The sequence below is a fragment of the Neofelis nebulosa genome, chromosome 6 (genome assembly GCF_028018385.1).
Source record: "Neofelis nebulosa isolate mNeoNeb1 chromosome 6, mNeoNeb1.pri, whole genome shotgun sequence".
Classification (NCBI taxonomy): Eukaryota; Metazoa; Chordata; class Mammalia; order Carnivora; family Felidae; genus Neofelis; species Neofelis nebulosa.
Genome location: NC_080787.1, coordinates 121039095 through 121057144, shown reverse-complemented (window position 1 = coordinate 121057144; position 18050 = coordinate 121039095). Strand labels below are relative to the sequence as shown.

Below are 18050 nucleotides of genomic sequence, written 5' to 3'. Positions count from 1 at the left end.
ATAGATACTCACATGGGTCTGTTTGTAATGTTAAAATAACTGGAAAACAATCCAAAAGTCCATCGATTAAGGACAACTGTGGTACATCAATACAGTATATAATGCCATTAGAAAAAACAGTGAGGAAGCTCTTTACATTCTGATACAGAAAAAGCTCCATGACACTACTAATACTCTAATTTTGTGCAAGGTATAAAAACTGTGTGCTACCATTTCTTTTTTTCTTTAAGTTTATTTATTTTGAGAGAGAGAATGAGAGAGAAAGAGAGAGAGAGAATGAGAGAGAAAGAGAGAACAAGAGAGTGAGTGAGAGAGACAGCGCATGTGCATGTACTTTGGGGAAAGGGCAGAGAGAGAGAGAGGGAGGGGAAAGAGAGAGAGTCCCAGGCAGGCTCTGTACTTTCAGCACAGAGCCTGATGCCGGGCTCCATCTCACGAACCACAAGATCATGACATGAGCCAAAATCAAATCAGATGCTTAACTAAGTGAGCCACCCGGGCACTCCTACCATTTCTATAAAACAAAAGGGGAGGTGTGTGTGTGTGTGTGTGTACATAAATACATATACGTGTATATATATGCGCGTATATATACGTGTGTGTATTACTCGTATACGCATACGTTTTCTCTGTAAGGATTCCTCAAAAACTGCTAACAGTGGCTGCCTCCAGGAAGGAGCAATACTTTGCTGAAAAGCCTGCCATGGGAGGAAACTGTCTGGACATTCTATCACACCTATTGACTGTTTAAATGTTTTTTAAAAGAAATAAATTAATGAAAAAAATGTTTTAAAATCCTTTTCCAGGTTTATTGAGCATAGTCCACGTAATAAAAGGCATGTCTTCCCATGAAAATAGTTAGCTTGTTATTGCTGCCAACAACAGAAGCTTTAGCACAGAAGTCACTAAGGGAAGTCAACTTCCCCAAAGCTCTTGGGTAATTTAAATAGCAGGTATTTAACGATATATGCAAATGCACCAGCTCTACAGATGGATGAGAAGAGGAAGGATAGGGTTTGCTTCTTTACAATTCAGGTATCAGAAGTATACAGTAGATTCCTGGCATTCACAGACTATTTATGGTTTCTACCATTCCGGAGTAGCATCTGAAGTTCCCATGACATTTAGTAATTTGTCATTTTGCAAAGCCACAATTCTGAATGAGACATGCATAAAGCTGAGGGACGAGGACAAGCCCCTGGGTCAGCCAAGGTCCAGGTAGGCCCTTACTCACAGCCCTCAGTCTTACACTACGGCCACTGTGAATAAAGAGATAAAACTCTGTTTCTTGTTAAGAAATGAAACAAACACAATTAACTGCTAGTTGATTCTAGTGTTGATGACAGAATGAGGGGCGTATGGAAATGTTTATGAAAGTGATAGGCCCTAGACACAAAATAGAAGTTTCAGATAAATTAAAGACTGAAATGTCAAATGTAATGATGACTCAGACACATTGTGTGAACAAAACTACCAAATGCTCCAAAAGGAAGTAAGTAGAAAAGATGTGTGAATTTGTTTCAATAAGTGCTCCAGACAGTACAAAAATTGCTCATCAAGCAAGATAAGTAGTTCAGGTCTAGAGAGATCATTTACATTTTTCAGTTATACTTTTGCAATCTGAAGGAAGGAATTGTACGTTACAATGATTTCTTTCAATTTGGGAATTGGCGATTGCCTTGGGATGTATTCTTCACAGACGTCAAGAATCTACCCTTATCTTATTTTGACAAGAGATAAACAGAGTTTGTGTGTCCTTCATAATCCCCCCTTCATACAATCCCTTCATTCATCTCTGCCCTGAGTGGATAAGGCGGTGGCTCTGAGTGAGGGGCTTGGACTCCCCCAGTGCTGAGCTCCTACAGCACCGGCAAGGTGATGAACCTACCTGGGGCTGAGATGAAGACAAGATTAACAGTCCTGAGAGATAAGCCACCCAATCTAGGATGCTCAAAATAAACTGAAAGAGTGGGCACTGCCTATAAACCAAAAGTCTCAATCTGCAGATAAGGTGGGAAATAAAGATTATGAAGAAAGGCAGCTACCTATAGCCAGGCCATTCCTGCTCAAACCACAGTTTCAAAATATTATTTCTAGAAGAATGGCTAGCTAATGTTCACTAAAAGCAGTTAAATTGTTTCAATAATGCTACAGTTGCTTTTTTTAGGGTTGTATTTTGTAGCCTTATAGTTAATAGGCACATTTTTCAAAAATAAGGCGTAGAGATGATATGGCTGTGAACTGGAAGTGCTTATGAGGATAAACATCACCTCAAAAGCAGAATCGGATTAAAATTCTGTCAGATGACAGAACTGAGATATCAGCACCTGGTGTTGATCAGTTTGGGTTAACAGAGCAACCTATCTTCTGTAAAGAGTCAGGAATGTTAACCCTAAAACCATTACCGCGAACCAAACAAAAATGCAAACTATGCAGGAGAAACACAGCAAAGAGATACAGAGCAACGTGTATCGGTGAGAAAAGTCCATCTAATGCCTTGCTGCTAAGATGCCCACTTTCATACCATCAACTGAAGCTGGCTTTTTGTTTACTTTGTAGAAGTCATCAGTCGCTAACCAAATGCTCTATCTGGCACACTGTGACCTACAAAAAGTCCTAATGTCATTATTTGGTAACATCACCTAAAAAGCTGCTCTCCACTGCTACACACCTTCTTAATGTGGCTTAGGAAACTGCTTTGAGCCTCCCTAACCCCACCTACCCAGCTCCTCGTCACCCTTTCACAGGTGCTCATCAAATACGTCATGGATCATCCTTAACACCTGCCATCTTCTCACCAGTCCCCCCTTCTATCCCTCAGCCTTTCCTCAACCACTTCCCTCCCTTCCTCCGCTTCCTTTCACTTGGCAAAATCTGATAATTACCTAAGGGTAGCTTCTGAGCAGTTCATCTCTGGAAGTCTCAATTCCCCCACCTATAAAGTGTGGGGAATGGAACCTTTCTGAAGTGGGCACGGGTGGGGATTCCACGAGATACATCAGGTAATACCTCAGCATACTGCCTACCACATAGTAAGCAATCAATAAACTGTTGGCTTTTTATTATAATTATCTGGTTTAACAATTATTTGAGTTCATGAAAGCTGCTCAAGTGACCTTAAAAAAAGCTAGAATTACTTTCGTTTCTTTCATTGAATTTTATTTCTATACTAGCTCTTATGGTAGAGCACTTACTCAAAATCTGCATCACAAGATTCAAGATCACTACATCAAAGTAGGTATTTTATTGTTAATAATAATATCTCATATTTACATAGCTCCAGAAAAGAGTACTAGCTTTTTTTTTTAACCTTTTAATGCCTTTCATCTATTTTGCCCATCCCCTCACCGTCCTCCCCTTAGACAACCAGCATTCTGCTATTTGTACAAGACTGTTTTTTTTATTTGTTCATTTGTTTTTAGATTCCACATACAAGTGAAATCATGTGGTATTTGTTTCTCTCTGTCTGACCTGTTTTACTTAGCATTATATGCTCTGGGTCCATCCGTGTTGTCACTAATGGCAACGTCTCATTCTTTTTTTTTTTTTTTTTTTTGGCTGGGTAATATTCCACCGTATATATATCACATCTTCTTTATCCATTCATCTATGGATGGACACTTGGGTTGTTTCCGTATCGTGGCTATTATAAATAAGGCTGCAATAAACACAGGGGTGTATGTTATCTTTTCAAATTAGTGTTTTTGTTTTCTTTGGGTAAATACCTGGTAGAATTACTGGACATATGGTATTTCTATTTTTAATTTTTTGAGGAGTTCCATTACTATTTTCCACAGTGGCGGCATCAAAATGCATTCCCACCTACGATGCATGAGGGTTCCCTTTACACTACATGCTATTTCTTGTCTTTGTTATACTAGCTATTCTGACTGGTAAGAGGTGCTATCTCATTGTGGTTTTGATTTGCATTTCCTGAATGATTAGTGATGTCAAGCATATTTCATTTGTCTGATGGCCATCTGCATGTCCGCTTTGGAAAAAAGTCTAGTCAAGTCCTCTGCCCGTTTTTTAATCAGATTGGGATTTTTTTGTTGTTGAGTTGTAGAAATTCTTTCTATGCTTTGGATATCCCTTATTGGATATATCATCTACAAATATCTTCTCCCATTCAGTAGGATGTCTTTTTGTTTTGTTAATGGTTTCCTTTCTTTGTAAAAGCTTTTTATATGTAGTCCCAATAGTTTATTTTTGCTTTTGTTTCCCGTGACTATTACCTTTGTTAACAGAACAATACCTCTGAAATGATGGAGAAGGATCCGCCACAAGCAGAGGGGGTTGGGCCTGAAGGCCAGGCTCTCCCTGCTACCAGGCTGGTCTGACTACACACTGCAGGCCAGGCTAAGGCTTTGAAACAAAACTTGATGAAAGGCTAGGGCAACGTACCCCAGTCTGTCCCTCAAAACACAACTTTTAGGAGACCATTGATTCCTGCCCTGTGATAACAAGTTTTTTGTTGGAAGAGATGTGGGATCCCCTCAGGGTCTCCAGGAGACGTACAGAGTACCTCAGCAGCAGCGCGGCAAAGCGTTCCACAGTCACTTGGCCTTGTGACTCTATTATCACTGAACATCAAATTCCATGGAGCCCTCCCACCCCCCTGCGTCCGACCTTTGGGAAAATGCTGAGCGATGGAAAATAAATTCAGGAAATGACATGAAAGTAGGTAGTGTTTTACAGGATAAAAATGTATTCATCTTTAGGTTAGATTCCACTACAGATGCCACCTTCTGACCTAGTTCCCAACCGGCATCCGAGTATTGAGATTCATAGTATCTACAACGGGGGGATGCCCTCAGGACTTGTAGCCCTTGAAGTCGAGGCTGGAGAAAGTGATTCTGAGAAAGATACGGCCTCTGACTCCTAAGGCCTGTCTACAGTTTTCTGATTCACTCTCCGATGGCCTGTACCTTCGTGACATGAGACAGGTACACAGCCTGCAAGGGGAGAATGCACATACTCACAAATACAAGGCTACAAAGGGGTAATCAGACAAAGGCCAGCAGCCTAATGTGCACGAAGTGGGTAGAGACACACTGGAGCAGCTGGTCTCTTCCATGCTTTGTCATTTTAAAGGATCTCAAGAACACCAACCAATCTGACCCTCACAACTACCTCTTAAGACGGATTACATTTTCCAGACAAGAAAACTGAAGTCACCCAGCCTAGAAACAAACTTTTATCTCCTAAGACAGTGTCCCTCAGACTATACCACAGTGCCCAGTATGTTGTATTTCAGTCAACACAGAAGCCAATCTAGGCTGGCAAGCACGGGTTCTGGAGCCAGAGTACCCATGTTTGAATCCTGGCTTCACAATTTACAAATTACTGCATATTCCTGGGTAGGGTACCTCACCTCTCCTGAGGCTTTGGCCCCTTCATCTATAAAATGGAATGGGAAGAGCTACTTTACAGAGATGTAAAAACTTTTTTCCAAATCATGCACTCTAAGTAGGAACAGCTGGGTGGTTCAGCTGGTTGAGCGTCCGGCTCTTGATTTCAGCTCAGGTCATGATCTCGTGGTTTATGATACTGAGCCCCGCATAGGGCTCTGTGCTGATAGTGCGGAACCCCCTTGGGATTCTTTCTCTCCCTTCCTCTCTTCCTCTCTGCTTGCGCACGCTCTCTCTCTCGCAAAATAAATAGACAAACATTAAAAAAAATAAAATAAAGTTAAATTAAATTATGCATGCTGGGAGTGTTTTGCACATGGCAGACACTCAACACACAGAACTGTGGTTTTCTGAAGAAAAGAAAACAAATTGCTCTCCAGTGTCCATATTCCCTCCAAGTACCAGTTCACCCAATATCTAAAGCATACCAGCACAGAGGAATGATAACTGCAAGGACCAAGACCTTTGCACCACCACGCCCTACTTGATTTCTCAGGAGTCCAGAGGTGAAGGTAAAGTAAAATGGGAGGTTAAGAACAATGGCAAGGCTCTGGATTTCATGAACATGTACAATTTCCAAATGAATCTGGGAAACTGACACAAGGTCAGTAACTATTAGTTCTGCCACACTCTTATAAAGGAAAGAACATTTTAACAACCAAAAAACGTAAGAACATAATCTCCGAATAACGACCCAAGAGTAGGCCATTGGCAACCTTAAGGATATTTTTGCCGAGGAAGTATAAAAGCTTCCTCACATATCAACTGCGGTTCCAGGACCTGCAAAAGGCTGGGAGGAGAAAGAGAGATGAAAACTAGAGATGGGATTTCACCTCCCCAATTCCCCGCCCCCCCCCCCCCCCCACCACCAAAAGGAGACTAGAATGAGTCTCTCTCTGTACAAGTACTGGAGTATGTGTAAGGGACATACCAGAAGTGGGACTGGGAAGAGAGAATCTATACCCCAATCACAATCCTTGTTACACTGTATCATGATGATCTACTGAGAGGAGGCTTTGGAAGAAAGAGACCTTGCTTTATTCATTTCCTTATGCCTTATGAATATCCACTGTAGGTATCAATGAAATTTATCAAATGAATGAATAAAAAGAGAAGGGGAAAATGCAACAGACTAGTTGTGGGTGGAAATTTGGGACAGGGGAAATCAGAAAAAAGATCTGTATTTGTCCATCTATCTCATATTCTCCGGTGAAATTCTAACTAACAGCTATGCTGCTAAGTATTTATTTATCTCTTTGGCAGAAGCGTAACATTACTGCTCCAAGAAACTCTCCTTATTTAAGTGTCAGTGGAGAACACATCAAAAGAAGTTAAATTCAAACCTCTTAAACAGGATTATTCAATAAGGATAAGAGAAAAATCTAAACTCACACTTGAAGCATCTCTCAACAAACACATATTGCTACAAAGAAACATTTTCCTTTCAAATCAAGCATGACAGACACCAGCTTTGATATCCCTACTCACCCGCCTGATAAGAACTCTGAATTGCACACATCCTGGAATTGAGATCCTTTGTGGAGAGATGTGAAATTTTGCCCCCAGGGCCCAAGTTCATAGATTTGAGGCAGGCAAAACTCTAGATCATTTCAATGTGAGAAACGAAATCTCTGTACCATCAAGAACAAATCCTCGAGAATCTGGGTCTTCTGCCCACATCTATCCTTCTATAGTAGATGCCTGATCTATGCTTCCTTCAAACGCGAAACTGGTTATTAGGATGGTTCCTTCTTACTGATATTTTCTCAAAACCTGTATGTCCTGGTCATGTTTTAATGAGAAAGACCCTATGAATGCAGCCATGGTTTATCTGATTGGCTACCTTTTCTGCCATGAAGATTATATGCAAAGGGGTAGTCACTGAAAGCAAACTTGACAAAAATCTCAACTTCCTGCCTTCCCGCTTGTTACTGTAAGAAGGATGAATTATTTGAGATTCTGTGGCCTAACCTACTTACTTCCTCTAAAGGAGGAACAGAAAATGAAAAATGCCTTTCAAGAAAAAAAAATGTACATAGAAAACGAAATCACAAACTGACATTAACAGGCCTATGGCATATTTAACACACTCTCATCAAATGCTTTTATTGGTAAGTTCATTTTCAATGTACAGAGTAGAAGCTATCTCAGTTTGAGGCAAAAACATCCTGACAAGTGCTATCATATCATCAACATCACTACACTAATAGGGTCATAATACAAATTTTACACCCATTAAAGGGACTCAAAGGGCATAAAAAGAACAAGAACCTGTCTGACACAGATATGTCCATGGTTATGCAAAATATGCATGAACTCAAAAAAGAAAAACTAAAAGTAGTATCTTGTTCTTTTCTCTTATTTCATTTCATAATTTTTTAAACGCTAAAAGTAGTACCTTCTTTTTTCTTACTCTGCTTCGTATTTTTTATAGAACACAGAGCTAAAATTAAGATTTACACTTGATTTCTCTTTTGTATCTAATAAAGTAGCTGTGACCAGATTTTATTTCTTTCTCAGAAGTCAAGTCTACAGGTTTATGTTGATAACCATTGGTAGCTAAACTCCTTACCAACAGACTGAACAGCTAGGCCTCAAATCTAGCTAACAGGAACACAAAGTGGACCTCAACCACCTGACCAGACTGACCTCTTAGGAATTTCAATTCAGAGTTCAGGGTTCAGTCAGTGTAACAGATGGGGGGGAAATGATCGAATGATTTTGGTGCCTGAACAATCCTACTCAAAATGTTCTCCTACCGAAGTAGTTTAATTCTGCAAAATTACACATAATGTAAAGCTACTGTCCAATCTTAAAACAGCCTGGCATGCAGTAAATGCTCAAAAAAATTTAAAGGGTGGGGGCACCTGGGTGGCTCAGTCGGTTGAGCTTCTGACTTCGGCTCAGGTCATGATCTCACGGTCTGTGAGTTCGAGCCCCATGTTGGGCTCTGTGCTGACAGCTCAGAGCCTGGAGCCTGCTTTGGATTCTGTGTCTCCCTCTCTCTCTGACCCTCCCCCATTCATGCTCTGTCTCTCTCTGTCTCAAAAATAAATAAACATTAAAAAAACAAATTTTAAAAAATTTAAAGGCTGATAGAGCTTTGTTAGAGGAGAAGCAGTCCATTACCCTATCATGAATGCATGCAGGGGTAGCCTTCTAAGTCAGACTAAAGCTCTGCCTGATGGACCGTAACTCACACACTGGAGATACTATCTGACTCCCGTTGCAACACAGAACTAGCCAATGAATAAACAGAGACTCTTCACTTCATTTGGCAAACATGAGCATACTCTTCTGGTTAAGGAGTAGAACAGTAACCATAGCACTGTTGTTGAATATATTATTAGTCATATTTCCTGTTGTTTTTTTTTTTTAATTTTGATTCCAGTACGCTACATTCAGCCCTGCCCCAAGTTTCTCACCACCAATTTCTCTCTCCCTCAATTAAATTTTCTTCCTTCCTTCTACAATCCTGCCTTCTGAGTAAATCCCATCATCTTTCAAGTTCACTTTAAAAAACGTAGGTCCCATTCTATTGACTGATTGATCTACATTTTTTCAGAACTAACCCTGCTGCCTCATCCCATCTCTTCCTACAAAGAACAAGTGAACCTCTTTATAAATAAGCCCAGTAATTCTCAACCTAATCTGAGTTATGTTTTCTTAACAGTTTGTGATCATTTCAAGGCCATGAGCTAGGCCAAGGTGTTCTTTTCAGTACAACTCAATAATTGGTCTTTTTCTCAATGCTTGGTTTAAAAAAGAAAAAAAAAGGGAAAAGGAAAGAGATAGAGTTCTCTCCCCATTATTTATTGTGATACCTGTTTGCTATTGCTTATCTTAGTAAACAAATGTGTAAGAGCAAATACATTAACCTGGAAATGTGTTTTCTTAAAAATATTCAAAGAATTGCTTTTTTGAAAATTGGAAACCTTAACAAAACAATCATAAACCAGTATCATTTTCCACGGCTCCACCCCTTTCAAACTGCATGTTATGAACTTAGACAAGTTACTGAATATCTCTGAGAACCAGATTGCTCCAAAAGTGAAATAATAATACCAAATGCTCAAAGTTTGTGAAAATATTAGACAGTACTCAGTGCCTAGAACAGTACCTGGGCAGACAGAAGGCACTCAGTATTTGTTGGATGCATGAATGGATGGATGAATGAATGAATGAATATAAAAAGTGCCCAGTTCAATGCTTGACATTCAGAAGGCACTCAACATACAATTACACCTAACATACCAACACCCGACACTGTTTTGCAGACAACACCCTCCCTCCCAGGTCCTTCCCTCAGCAACAGGTTGGACACTACACCCAGTGGTACTACCACAGTACTTACCACGTTCACCTCGACCTTTCCCACTCAACCACAGCTTTGTTTTGTTCATCACTGTACGTGTCTGGGTTCTCTCCTCAACCAGATTTATGAACATGCTGAGGCCAAGGACTGCTGCTTTCTTTAGAGCCCTAACCCATTCGTTCATTCAACTCTGTTCTACGTGTTGATTATGTGAAGCACTCCCTCCCTGAGACTTCTAAAAAATAGGTGCTTAATAAATATTAGTTGACGGACACAGAATCCTTACAGAAATAATAATAAAGTAAGCATTTTGCTACTATGTATAATACACAAGTAATTCTTCCAATCACTGTTCAAGTCACCAATTCTAGGTCCACTTCTGAGGAAGAAACCAAGACTTGCGAGAAGTTCTCTCAGCCAAGATCAACCAATTTCGCTTAAGTTCTTCTCAAACATCCTTGTTCTTTCCCCCCAAGCACCCTGTCTCGTAAATGGGGAGTTTTTAAACGTCTTTCTCCATTTGACTTCATCAATCCAACTCAGTTACATTGCAAGGGTACCTTTCCTGGTGTTTTGCTTTCCTCCCCTTGTTGCATAGCTATTGCTACAATCAGTACAAGCTAGTTCATAGTCGGCCACTATTTACTCATATCCTCAAGTGTCAGTGAAATAATTTAACTTAGTAAAAAAAAAAAAAAAAAAAAAACCTGAAAATATTCCCACTGGGTAATGAAGTCCTTTACAAAATATATCTTCTACAGATGCCCTGAATTTCAGTAGGAAATAACAAAGGCGATCAGCCTAATATGCATGAAAAGGATACCAACATACTGGAGCGGACGGTCTCTTCCATGCTTTGTCATTTTAAAGGATCTCACTCAAGAAAGGATGAGCTATATTGTGCCATGTATGTACAATTATATGGCACTGTCCTGCATCAGTAAACCCAGGAATCTTGTTTCCAGACTCGCTGGTTCCCAAGAGTGCTGGGTCCCTTGTTTTTTCCTACTGGTACCAAGTGCAGCTGCTATACTCTTATTAACAGAGCTTAGAATTAAGCCCAGTCCTTGGGGTTAGGATCTAGGGAACTCACGGGCAAAGACCTAGTCTTTTGGTGTTCAGCACTTTAAGAGCTCACTAAAAATTGGTTAACTAGTAGAAACACTGCAAGAGGGATCACTAAGGATACCCACCCTTAGGACTCCAAGGGTACACTTGTCCCACACCACACGAAGCAAATTCTATTAAAAATTTCCCATCCTAACCCTATCTGCTACAAAGAACCTTGGTTGAAATATATATTTCTTAGAAATAAACTACCAAACAAACCAGTGGAAATTATTCAAGAATCAATCCTCAATTATTCAAGGACTAATTCAACAGGACACCTATTTCTTCTCTCCAACAGTATTGTTTTTGGATTCCTAGAACATTGATTGCAGAGTCTACAAGAGAAGAAAGATGAACTACAACCAACAAAAACTTGTCAGGGTTTGTCAAGTTCACTATCAGCAAGTTTAGAATAATGACAGAGAGTCGTTGTGACTTTTTTTTTTTCCTATCTAGATAATAGTTGGTTATAATTAGAATAAAGTGACAAAGGGGTCTGGAAAACATAAGTGGGGTAAAGGGAAGCCCTGTGAGGACCTTTCCCTAAATCCACAGTCACGTGCAGGACCCATTTTCCCACCTCTAGCATGTAAATCCTCCCTACCCCAGTTACCTATTTTCTCATCTCCATTTCCCAGCAGATTCATGCAACTAAAATATTAATTACAGCACACGAATTCCCTTCACACCAACCCTTCTTCTATCACCACCCTCCCATTTCCACAATTAGGCATCATTTTAAATTTGATTTATTTCACTTACTCCTACCTATTAAATGACTAGATTGGGATAAATAAATTTCAGTTTATATTCAGCACCATATTAAAACACGGTCCCTTCCTGCAATGAGCCGACGCTATTAAAGATAAACTACCTTTTCCCTAAAGAAAAGAAATATCCCCTGGAAATACTGTGACAAGTCCATATAATATACACACCAGCAACGAACCTAATAATTTTAGCTAGGAATTAAATCACTCTGTTCTGCCCTTGACAACCTCCTTCCTGCCCTTCACAAAGCCTGACTAAGGTAAAATGGTAATACGACTACCAAACATTTGAATGACTCTTTGTAGTTCTCAAACCCTTATTTTATTTTCTCCTTTCAGCAAAGAAAGCAAGACAAGCAGTCCTGCTCCCATTTTCCAGACGGGGAAATCTAGGCTGGAAGAGGTAAAGTGACTTACATAACGTGATACACTTAGAGGCTAACTCGTCTTCTGATTCCCACTCTACCACTCTATCCACAGCCACAATGACTCCCCAAATGAAGAAACACTGTCACTGTCTTCCACTCAGCGTGCCTGAACTCAGCATCCTAGGAAACACCTTTTACTCTGCTTGCCCTCTACTTCCGTCTACATGATCTTCTGGGGGTTGTTCCTGCCTCGCTGTCTCTACTGCATCATATACATGGACCCCAACTACTCGTTTTGCTAATTACGCCGTTCAAGACTATCCACAAGCAGAAAATGACAATAAATTCCTGTTAGTGATCATTTTTACATCAGTAATTATTCCATTTTGACATCTAGATCATGCCTATCCTGGTTATAAGGTAGTCCAATGAGGGTTATTAGTCCTACTCATAAAAAGTAAGGCTAACTGCTTCTGTGCTGTTTTTGCCAAACAAGAATCAGTGACTCCTTTATTACTTAAGATAGAGAAACAGAATGAAAAGAAGCAAAAAAAGGAAAGGAAAAAATTAAGAGGAGGAAAGAAAACAAAAAGTAGAAACAGGGGCATCTGGGTAACTCAGTCGGTTGAGCATCTGACTCTCAGTTGCAGCTCAGGTCATGGTCCCACGGTCTTGAGATAGAGCCCCACGTCGGCTCGGCACTGAGCATGGATCCTACTTAAGATTCTCTCTCTCCCTCTTTCTCTCCCTCTGTCCCCCTCCCCCTGCTTGCACGTGCTCTATCTACAATTAAAATTAAAAAAAAAAAAAAAAGAGTATAAATAGAAGAAAGCAGTAGAGTAGCGTGAACATACTTTGATGCTTTATTTACGAGGACTGACCCTTTTGCCTGAGGACAACCTTTGTCCTGAAAGCAGGCCCTGCATGACTGGAGACAAACCAGCACCCTCCAAAATTACCAAAGAGATCTTACTTATTAGACAACACCTATATTCTTTGCAGAGGTATGTCCAAAAGTTGACACGTCTGTGCTAACATGCTGGAAAGTCACTACAAACCTTTGACGTGACATCTGGCACAAGTCGGCCCATGTTGGATTTGAGCCACCGAAGTTAAATTACTTAAATGCCCCAAAGCCCTCACTGTAAATTTCACCGACAAAATTTTAACAAGTTCCAGAATCTTCTGTGTCACTGTGTGATAACAGTTACATTAAATTACAAGTGCTTGCTTCTAGTTTTCCCATTTTTTCAATTCCAAAGAAGAAAACTATTTACTTGAAAAAACAGGTACAATTGAGATGCAAACTAAGAGTCTAGTAAAAGGGCCTGTCCAAAAATAATCCAGGACAATCTCAACTTTTCGTAATGTTTTATTTGAGCCTCATCACACTTAATGTCAAGACTTTCATGCATTCAAAGCAGCCCCCACAAAATGATATCTTCCTGCCAACCCTGTTCCACGTTCTCCTTCCTGACCCCCAACTGCAGCTTTTAACAGCTGCCAAGTATACCAAGCAATTTGTTTAACAAGCAAATCTTACCTAGTGGCAGTGAAGAAATAACTGTCTGGTGGTCTTTGGGATTGCTGTCCACCCCCAAGACTTCTCCTAAAGGTCCAGCATTAATTTAAAGAGAGGAAAAGTAAAATCAATACACTGTCGTAAAAAAAAGACGACTTCACATCCACAATTAACACGTTTAATTTTTGAATCGCTGACTTATTGCATAATTGCACACAATACCATTCAGTATACTAAAAACGAAATAGTTCTGGATGAGATGAAGTGGGTTTTATCATTCATATTATACCCTTATCCTAAATTGCTAAACTAAAGTTTTCCCCCACTGTACCGCCCACAGGTGAAAGTTACAGGGACCATTTAATTCAACTTTAATTTCTCTCAGTGCCTTTGTGTTTAAAATTGAAGTTACTCTGCACAACACACATTCCCAAATGAATAGATATTATGTAAGCAGTTTTTTCCCATATATGTAAATATTTAAATCACAACTTATACAAAGTATTCTGAAATAAGATCTTAGTGAAACAAAATTACACTCTTAGAACTAAAAGATACTATTTATTTTGTGACTATATGAAACTGCACGGCTAAAAAACTAAATACCAGCCTTTAATTCTATTTATTGGCAAATAAAATGATCAGTTTATATAAAAGACAAATTTCAACCAAAGGACTTTTAAATTTTTTTCACAGTTGTAAACACTTTGCATTTTTATTAATATTCAAAATGAAACGACCCGCTGTGACTCCTGATGAAAAGTTGATCAAAGGTAAAGGCAAGGATAAATATATAAAAATAAACAATTGTTTCTAACCCAGTTTATAGACCCATCTCAAATCACAGATAACAGCAAAGTGTTTTTCCCATATAAACAAATAGGGATCCGAGTCACCGGGTCTGGGTCGTCAGAACTTATCTGCTCTCCAATACTAAAACCTTCTATTTCTGATCGGCATCCATTCACACACATCTGGCTGCTCGCTCAGGTCGTCTAATTACTTCCACGTCTGAACGGACTACGTAGCTACAAGCAAAGGCCAAACTTTGCTCTCGGCCTTCCGAACTTAAAGAAGCGTTTAACCACTAGAGGTCTCCCCTTGGCCAGTTTTGCATGTTCGCTATTTTGCTGCACTTGAAACTTTCCGGAGAAATGCTCTACTCGAGTCAGTGTTTTTCTAAAAACTTGCGCAAAAATCCACGCGACCGACTTGCCAGTACAGAGACTCTCGGGCTCCCAAAACCAATAAAGATATCACAAACAACGCTCCAGGAAAATCAAAATTAAAATTCGACGCACTCGCCCCAGCCGTCACCCCCCCACCCCCCCGCCCAAAATCTTATTTCTCATCTCAGTTTCCCTTAACTTAAACTTAGAACAATTTAAAAAAAATCTATTTTTGTTTCCGTGGACTTTGCATGATTTATAATGCATTTTTCTGGCGGTGGACCCGAGGTGGGAAAGGAGCGGGCCAAGGGATGCAAGGGAGGGGGAAGGGCTGTGCTCACAGCGCCCGAGGAAGTTGCATAAGGAAAGAGACTCCGTTTTTTGGGTCCCCTCAAAAAATCGGCGGGGAGGGGGAGGAAAAGGAAGCGGGGGGGTGGGGAAGGCGGGGAGGAGGGAAACTGAAGCGACGTTTACCTTCGTCTCCCCGTGGAAGGGTGGGGTAAGGGCCAGGGTCTTCGCGACCCCGGAGAGCGGCTCGTTACCCCCACCTCTCTCCGAGCGCAGACGGACAAACAGACACCCCCACCCCTCCGTGGAGAAGGCGGGGAGGAAACCGCCTGCTTTTAAACTTTCTCTCACGGTCGCACTGTGGGCCATGCTTTGACCAGAAAGGGGGGGGCGGGTGGAGAGAGGAGGTAATCAAAAGGCCTTTTTCTTTAAAGGTAATTAAAGTTTTACCACCAGCACAAAAGTTGCGTCCTCCCCCCCGCCCGTACCACCGTGCCCCCCCCAACCGCCTCCAGGGCTCCCAAGTTTTCCTCCCTCTCCTCCCCGCCCCCCCCCCCCCGACACACACCAGCTCGCGGGGCGCGCGGCGGATGCCTCGGCTCCTGCGCTTCCCGATCCCCACCCCCGCCGGCCTCTACTTCCCCCCCCGCCCCGCCGCCGCGGCGCGAGGACGGCCCGCCGGGCCCAGGACGCGAGTGTGCAAAACCCATTATTCCGGAACGGCACACGCACGCGGCGCGAGGCGGGCGGCGGCCCGCCCCGGACCCCTCCGTGTCCCCCCAATATAAGGGCGGCGTAAACAAGTTGCAGGAAAAGCAGCCCCGCGCCTCCCCCCACCCCGCCCCGGCGCGGCCGCCGCCGCCCGCCGCTACCGCCGCCGCCTCCAGACACACGCCCGCGTCCGCACCCCGGCCGGCGCGGCTCGGCACGGAGCGGGGCGAACGCCGCGACGGCGCGGGCTCCCGGCCCGGCCCGCGGCCCGCGCCCTCCCCCGCGCGGACGGCCGCGGCGGGCCCGCGCCGCCTTGCTTCCCGAAGCACTTTCCTGCCTCGGGCAGAAATAAACCGGAGGGTTTATTTTTGTGCAACTTTCCCAAAATGGCGGAAATTGGAGCTGATCTATATGAAATTCTCACACAGTCGGTCGGGAAGGGGGAGGCGGCGAGGAAGAAAACGCAAACTCTCGGCCGCCGAGCCCCGCCGCGGGTCCGCGAGTGTGTGCGTGCGTGTGAGTGTGCGTGTGCGCGGTGGGAGTCGGGGAGGCCTTTCCGCCGCGCACACACACTGCACACGCCGGGGAGACGCGCCTGCACATTCAACCAGTCCATTCTCCGCAGCCCGAGCGGGGAGAAAGTGGCCCGGCCTCTTTTCCCACTGCCTCGGTCTCCCGTACTTGTACTTCTCGCGCTCGCTCGCTCACTCGCTCGCTCTCCGGTGCGCGCCCGGCACAAAGGCCACACGGGCGGAGGGGGCCGCAGGGGCGGCGCGCGGGGCTCGCGCCTCCCGCCGCACCGATCCGCCGCCCCGGCCGCCCCCGCGCCCCCCCCCCCCGGCCGGCAACCTCCCCCCCCTTCTCCCGCCCCAGCCTCGGCGGCCGCGCTCGCCGCCCGGGGCTGCAGCTCCGCGGCGCCCACTCGGGCACGCACCCCGGCGGAGCCCGGCGCCGCCGCGCTCCCCCACCCCGCGCCCGGTGTCATGAAAGCGACCAAAGTGACAAGCTCGGGGGGCGCGGGGGAGGGGGCCCACACGCATCCCGCCGCCTGCGCGCCGGCGAGAGCCCGACGCGGCCGCCTCGCCCCGGCTCCCTTCCGCACGGCCCCCCACACCCTTCCCCGTGTGCGCGCAAAGAAAAAAATACAAGTCTCTCCTCCCCCCATTTTTTCCTTTCTCTTTTCTCTCTCTTTTGTTCCTCTTTCACACTCGCACTCACTACTTGAGAGTGAGATGCCCAGAGACTCCCCCTCCAGCCGTTTCCGAGTCACTTGCCCACTTTTTTCCCCGGGATTAAGTTTTCTCCTCTTTCCCAGAGGCGCAGAGAAGTGGGGGAGAAACCCCTTCTGTCCTTTCCCCTCCCCTGATCTGTTTCACAAGACGAGGGTGCGCTTCCTTCTCTCTATAGGTCTCTTAACTTTCGTCCGCACCCAGAAAAATAAATGAATGGCTTTGGCACGGACAAATCTTCTGATTAATTAGAGATTAGATCCGATCAACCGCTTCTTACCCCCAAATTTTCTCTTTTTTTTTTCTCCGTCTCACGAGTAGTCCTGACAAATGGTCCAGGGCTGCGGGCGCAGTGCGCATGTGCGCGTAGAGTCAGGGCTGGGGAGAGGGGAAACTGCGCTGGTGCCGCCGCCGCCGCCGCCGCCGCCGCTGCCGGGGAGGCTCGCTCTGGCTTCCCTGTTACTGCTGCTGCGCCTTCGCCGCTGGAAAGCAGCAATAAAGCCGGTTGGCAAATGCAGCTGCCCGCAGATACTGTTTCAGGTGCATCTTTTCAATCTCCTTGTCCCCGGCTCAGAGCTGGTTCAGGAGCAGTCAAAGCAAACATGAAAGACTGCTCAGGTTATAGATTTCTTTGTCTATTTTTCACTTTACTTTTTTTTTTTTTTTAAGGCAATTCTCAGAGCAGCTAATCCAGCACGCACTGTACATGTATTCATTCGGCCATTAAAGAGTGGGCCTTAGTCTTATACAAACACTACCCAAAGGCTTACATGCATGCTACAGGTCATGAAAAATAAGAAATAAAGTTTGAAGCTTTTACGCGGTGGAACCTCCCCCTATTTGGGGACTGGAAGCATGCATAGGAAAGTGTGTGTGTGCAAAACTTGCTTGATCTTTCGGTTCCTGAAGTGCTGGTCTTTATTGATAGCTTCAACATGTTAGGCCTCTGTTGTGAAATATCTTGGAATTGGTTCATCAACTTAGAAGGCGGTGTTACCGTACCCTGGCAATAAACCCATGGAGGACTTACCCTCTTCGCGTACCCCTTCGTCAAGATGGCTGAGTCGTCCTAAATAGCAAAACCTGCCTTTGTTAAGGCGTCAAAACTAGATCAAGGGAGAGTATTGTTTTTCAGTATTGACGGCCTTCCACTTATT

The 18050-nt window shown here is 43.6% G+C and overlaps 1 protein-coding gene across 12 annotated transcripts in view; it reads right to left on the bottom strand.

The window, feature by feature from the left end:
• Positions 1-17290, bottom strand: part of L3MBTL3 (L3MBTL histone methyl-lysine binding protein 3) — a 129478-nt gene extending 112188 nt beyond the window's left edge. For 2 of the 12 annotated variants that reach the window (XM_058735222.1, XM_058735234.1), the window contains exons 1-2: positions 15140-15417; positions 13518-13583 (exon numbers count right to left, since the gene is read on the bottom strand). The gene's annotated coding sequence lies outside the window, so the exon portion shown is untranslated. The other 10 variants (XM_058735223.1, XM_058735224.1, XM_058735225.1 and 7 more) reach the window with 10 other exon arrangements.
• Between the last annotated feature and the right edge of the window lie 760 nt (positions 17291-18050).